A 6,375-nucleotide genomic window follows, 5' to 3' on the forward strand; every position below is an offset into this window, starting at 1 on the left:
CTTTTCTCAGATGATAACAGTAATTATGTAATTGTTTGTTTTTCCAAGTGTCTTCAAAACAAACAGGCGAATACTTTTTTACAAATGCTTATTTTTTCTTCAGAGAGGGTGGGGGAAGAGAGGGATAGTCAGATAGAAAGAGACTCCCCTTCCCTGCTTAGAACGGCATGGGGTAATTGTTTGTCTTCACCACATGGGCAGTAATCTGGTGGTAATTAATTTCAGTGGAATAAAAACTGAACGGGTTCTATAACGGGCAGGCAATCTGCCAGATTACTGTCCATGTGCTGACGACAAAATTGGCACCCCCCAATGGTGTGAAACACAGAAGAGTTTGTTTAACTGTGCACACAGTGACAATTAACCATGCAGAAACAGTTGCCAAGTGTGAGGGCTTTGCAATACTTTGAGGAAGCACATGAAGCTGACACTACTGATGAGGAGCTTTGCCCTGCCTTTACCAGCTTTCTGTTGCCACCTCGCCTCCATCCTCACCATTTCCCACAGCTGCTCCTGCTCGTCTGTCTGCCTATTATTTACAGATGTAAGGAATCTTACAACACCAGGTTATAGTCCAACAGTTTTATTTGAAAATCACAAGCTTTCAGAGCTTACCTCCTTCGTCAAATCTCCTTTCAACCTTTTCTGTTCCAAGGAGAACAATCCCAGCTTCTCCAATCTAGCCGCATAATTTAAGTCCCTCATCCCTGGAAACATTCTAGTAAATCTCTTCTGCACCCTCTCTAAGGCCTTCACATCCTTCCTAAAGTATGGTGCCCAGAACTGGACACAATACTCCAGTTGTGGCCGAACCAGTGTTTTCTAAAGGTTCATCATGACTTCCTCGCTTTTGTGCTCTATGCCTCTATTTATAAAGCCCAGGATCTCGTATGCTTTTTTAACTGCTTTCTCAACCTGCCCTGCCACCTTCAGTGATTTATGCACATATACCCCAGATCGCTCTGTTCCTCCACCCCTTTTAGAATTGTGCCCTCTAGTATATATTGCCTCTCCTCATTTTTCCTACCGAAATGCATCACCTCACATTTTTCCACGTTAAACTTCATCTGCCACGTGTCCGCCTATGCCACCAGAGTGTCTATATCCTCTTGAAGTCTATCACTATCCTCCTCACTGTTCACTACCCTTCCAAGTTTTATGTCATCCACAAATTTTGAAATTGTGCCCTGTACTCCCAAGTCCAAGTCATTAATATATATCAAGAAAAGCAGTGGTCCCAGCACCGACCCCGGGGGAACAACACTGCACACCTCCCTCCAGTCCGAAAAACAACCGTACACCACCACTCTCTGTTTCCTGTCATTTAGCCAATTCTGTATCCAAGTTGCTACTGCCCCCTTTATTCCATGTAGCAAGCCTACCATGTGGCACTTTATCAAATGCTTTTTGAAAATCTATATACACCACATCAACTGCATTGCCCTTATCAACCCTCTCTGTTACCTCATCAAAAAACTCTATCAAGTTGGTTAAACACGATTTGCCTTTAACAAATCCGTGCTGGCTTTCCCTAATCAATCCACACTCGTCCAAGTGATTGTTAATTCTGTCCTGGATTATCATTTCCAAAAGTTTCCCCACCACTGAGGTTAAACTGACTGGCCTATAGTTGCTGGGTTTATCCTTACACCCTTTTTTGAACAAGGGTGTAACATTTGCAATTCTCAGTCCTCTGGCACCACCCCCGTATCTAAGGATGTCTGGAAGATTATGGCCAGTACCTCCGCAATTTCCACCCTTACTTCCCTCAGCACCTTAGGGTGCATCCTATCCGGACCAGGTGACTTATCTATTTTAAGTACAGCTAGCCTTTCTAGTACCTCTTCTTTCTCAATTTTTAGCCCATCTAGTATCTTAACTATATCTTCCTTTACTGAGACTCTGTCAGCATCTTCTTCCTTGGTAAAGACAGATGCAAAGCCATGCCCACTGCCTCCATGAGCAGATCTCCTTTAAGGTCCCTAATTGGCCCCACCCCTCCTCTTACTACCTGTTTGCAGTTAACATGTCTGTAGAAGACTTTTGGATTCCCTTTTATGTTGGCCGCCAGTCTATTCTCATATTCTCTCTTAGCTCCTCTTATTTCCTTTTTCACTTCCCCTCTGAACTTTCTATATTCTGCCTGGTTCTCACTTGTGTTATCAACCTGACACCTGTCATATGCTGTTTTTTTCCACTTCATCTTATTCTCTATCTCCTTTGTCATCCGGGGAGCTCTGGCTTTAGTTGCCCTACTTTTCTCCCTCGTTGGAATGTACCTTGTCTGTACCTGAAAATCATCTCCTCTTTAAAGGACGCCCACGGTTCAATTACAGTTTTGCCTGCCAATCTATGATTCCAATTTACCAGGGCCAGATCTGTTCTCAAACCACTGAAATTGGTCCTCCTCCAATTGAGTATTTTTCAGAGTCCTTTTCCATGGCTATTCTAAACCTTATGATACTATAATCGCTGCACCCTAAATGCTCTCCCACTGACACCTGCTCCACTTAGCCCATCTCATTCCCTAGAACCAAATCCAGCAATGCGTCCTTCCTCATTGGGCCAGAAACATACTGGTCGAGAAAGTTGTCCTGAACACATTTCAAAAATTCCTCCCCTTCTTTGCTCCTTATATTATTGTTATCCCAGTCTATATTAGGATAATTGAAATCCCCCGTTATCACTACTCTATGGCTTTTGCACCTCTCTGTGAGAATCCCTACGTGGGCAGTTTTCAGTAAAATATTAAGATGCCTACGTGGCAAAGAAGCAGAATGCAAAATGGTTAGAAAGGGTTAATTAGTTAGTAACTGAGATTGGTACAGGTGGCCTGGCCTCCTGCTGGGCCATATGTTTGCGTAGTCAGCAGGTTTGCATTGTCTTATCAATGTAGAGTCTTTGATGTGATTCAAGGACTGGTCTGAATGTCTCCATGTTTATGGAAGATCAATATAGGTAACGAGCTTAGCCAAAGTTGAAAGAAATTCCAAGTTCGGAGATAAGGAACAGAAGGAACAGGAAAGAACATTCCACGTTGGAAGGTGAGGAAGTATCCCCTTTGATGTCTAACAGCAGCATGATCAGCACATGGACGATCTATGATTGGCCGGCAATAATGTAACCTCGCATGGCAACCTATGCCCGGCTTATGATTGGTGTTGACCCTCGTTAAGTATGTCCCAACCCCTATTGATCTGTATAAAAACGTGTGGATTTCTGTATGTTTCTTGTTCTTGCTCTGCCAGCATAGAGGGGCTCTATCAGGAGTCCAAATCAATGCTGCAGACTAAGAACCCTGCTATTAAAGTTGTGTTGAACTTTAAAATGTATTCGACTCAGTTTTTACTGAACCAGACTGAGAGGAAAGAATCCGGATCGTCATCTGTAATTTCCCCACAAATTTGCTCCTCTATATCCTTCCAACTAGTTGGTTGCCTATAGAATACTCCCAGTAGTGTCATGGCACCTCTATTGTTCCTTAACTCTAGTCAAACAGATTTTGTCCTTGACCCCCTCCAGGACATCCTCTCTCTCCAGCACTGCAATATTCCCTTTAATCAATACTGCCACCCTCCCCTCCTATCTTTCCTTCCCTACCTTTCCTGAACACCTTGCATCCAGTAATATTTAGTACCCAATCATATTCCCATGTGGCTGTTTGTGCCTGCAGCTCTCCAACCTTGTTTACCACGCTTTGTGCATTTACACACATGCACCGCAAACCCGTCTTAGACTTTCTTGTACTCTCTCTTGGTCTGACCCCACTTAATACCTTACTATTTCTTACTCTAGTGCTATCTGTCTCTCTCAATCCTTTGTGCACCTTGTTTCTCCTTTCCATTGCTACATCCTGGTGCCCATCCCCCTGCCAAATTATTTTAACCCCCCCCCCCAGTACTAGCGAACCTCCCCGCGAGGACATTGGTTCCTGCTCCGTTGAGGTGCAACTCATCCGGCCTGTGCAGGTCCCACCTGCCCCAGAACTGGTCCCAATGCTCCAGGAATCTGAAACCCTACCCCCTGCACCATCTCGCCAGCCACGCATTCATCTGCTCTATCCTCCTATTTCTATACTCGCTAGCCCGTGGCACTAGCAGTAATTTGGAAATTACTATCTTTGAGGTCCTGCTTGTTAATCTCTTTCCTAACCCGTTAAACTCTGTATGCAGGATATCATCCTCCCTCTTCCTACCTATGTCATTGGTACCAATATGAACCACGACCTCTGGCTGTTCACCCTCCCCCTCCAGAATGTTCTGCAGCTGCTCAGTGATATCCTTGACCCTGGCACCAGGGAGGCAACATACTATCCTGGAATCACACCTGTGGCCGCAGGAACGCCTGCCTGCTCCCCTAACTATGGAATCCCCTATCACTACTGCTCTCGTTATTCGAAATTCACTATGTTATGACATGCAAAATACTTTATCCCAAGGAATTATGGTGTATTGGGAGTGGACTGTATTATCTTTGACTATTAACACACAAAGTATTGATATTTGATACTCCGATGGGAAGACCTGGCCTGCTATGGCTTTCTTCACAAACACATTACAATCAATGTCTTAGAGAAGTGCTGAGTCTGTTACCACACCTTAGACATATGCATGATCTTACTATTGTTCACTAAAAATGTTTAGTCAGAAGGAAGTATGGTTAGGGTAAGAGTTATTTAGTGGTGGGATAGTTTTTGATGACAGTCTGGTATGTTTCCTACATTATGCAAGTATTCTGTTTACAGTTAGCTCGAATTTACAGGAACAGTGTTACAGCTTGTTACGGGACTGACAGGATCAGGGTGGAGTTGCTAAGTATGCTAGTAAGCAATGTTATGGAATTTGTCTGATATTCATGTTAAGACAAGTACAAAGCACATTCTAAAAAACCTATTTACAAAATTGGAAAATTCAAATTCCTTCACAGTTAATTCGGTGCTAGACAAATATGTCTGACCAGGTCACACTAGAAAAGGCAGCATTTTCAGCTGCAGGAAAAAGTGTTCATGTGGTCATCTAATTTGAAATGATTTCACTCCCATAATATTCCAAGTTAGATCTTTTAAAACTAGAATGCTGAAGCCTTTGCTTGTGAGAAGTCTGATGGACTGTGATGATTCCACTTACCTACCTTCTGCCTGCAGCTTCATTCCTTAGTTATCTATAAATGGTTTACACCCACCAATATATTCCTGTGAGCAATATTTTTTCTATTGGCAATTTATAGTACGAGTAACAATGCATCAGACTTGGGATAATACTGTACTTCGCTTGCCTTGAATAATATGTTAATTGAATAAAGTAAAAAGGCAGTTGATTTTCTGTGATTGTCACAGATGGTGAAAGAACATTATGATATGTGTCTTGTGTCCATCTACGTGATGCATGTCTGATTCCGATTCATCTTCTGAGGTTGAATCTAATTCTAGTCGAGCTCCAGGCATTCACCACTCACTTGGTGATTTGGGGGTGGGATATCCTACACTGCAGCATCTATTTAAAGGGCCTCAGCAGCCGTTCAAAGACAGCTCCAGTTTTGCTGGCAAACATTTGTAAAAGATTTCTTTATTTTACTTGGAAGTCTGCAATACGAGGCTGAGAATTTCAGATAGAGCTGATGCCCCAGAAAGCGGGGGAAAGGAAGGATGCCCTGTTTGACACTCCAGGGTACCATTCCCAGAGAAGAGCATCAATGAGGCCTAGCAGGAGGTAGCACGACACATCAATTTGGTCTGCACCATCAAGTCACTGGCACAAAATCTGCAACCAGCTTTTGCATTTGAAGAAAATATATAATGTAAGATGACCCACCAGTAACTTATACCAAGTAGATGGACAAAATATGAATGTCACAAAGTGTTTCCTCATGCCCCATTACACATTAACTTGTCCCATTCAAAGCACTCAAACAGCATTATAGCCCTTTGAATACTTACCATGCATGACCTTACTGCTGCAGGGCACAAATCTGGCTGCAACTTATCAAGGAAACTGTCGGCACACTGACATCCTAAAAACCATCAGTACACAAATTCTTCTGACAAAATCAAGCTGAATCAAGTACAATCATACACGTGGTAAGCTGCACTGTGGAATCTTGACTTTTCTTGTATGTGCTCCTTACATTTCCAACATCTCAGCAATGGTTTTTTAAATATCTAGGTGAAGAGAAAATAATTAGAAGCAGCAAACACAGATTTTAGAAAGGAAAATTGTGTTTAACAAACCTGATAGAGTGCTCTTTGAGGAGGTGACAGATATGGCGGATGGGGAAAATACAGTGGATGGGCTTTACTTTCAGAAAGTCTTTGACAAGGTACTACACAGGATACTATCGTAGAAGCTTAAGGGGTATGGAATTAGGGGGAGGGTAACA

This window comes from Heptranchias perlo, chromosome 7 (genome assembly GCF_035084215.1).
Source record: "Heptranchias perlo isolate sHepPer1 chromosome 7, sHepPer1.hap1, whole genome shotgun sequence".
Classification (NCBI taxonomy): domain Eukaryota; kingdom Metazoa; phylum Chordata; class Chondrichthyes; order Hexanchiformes; family Hexanchidae; genus Heptranchias; species Heptranchias perlo.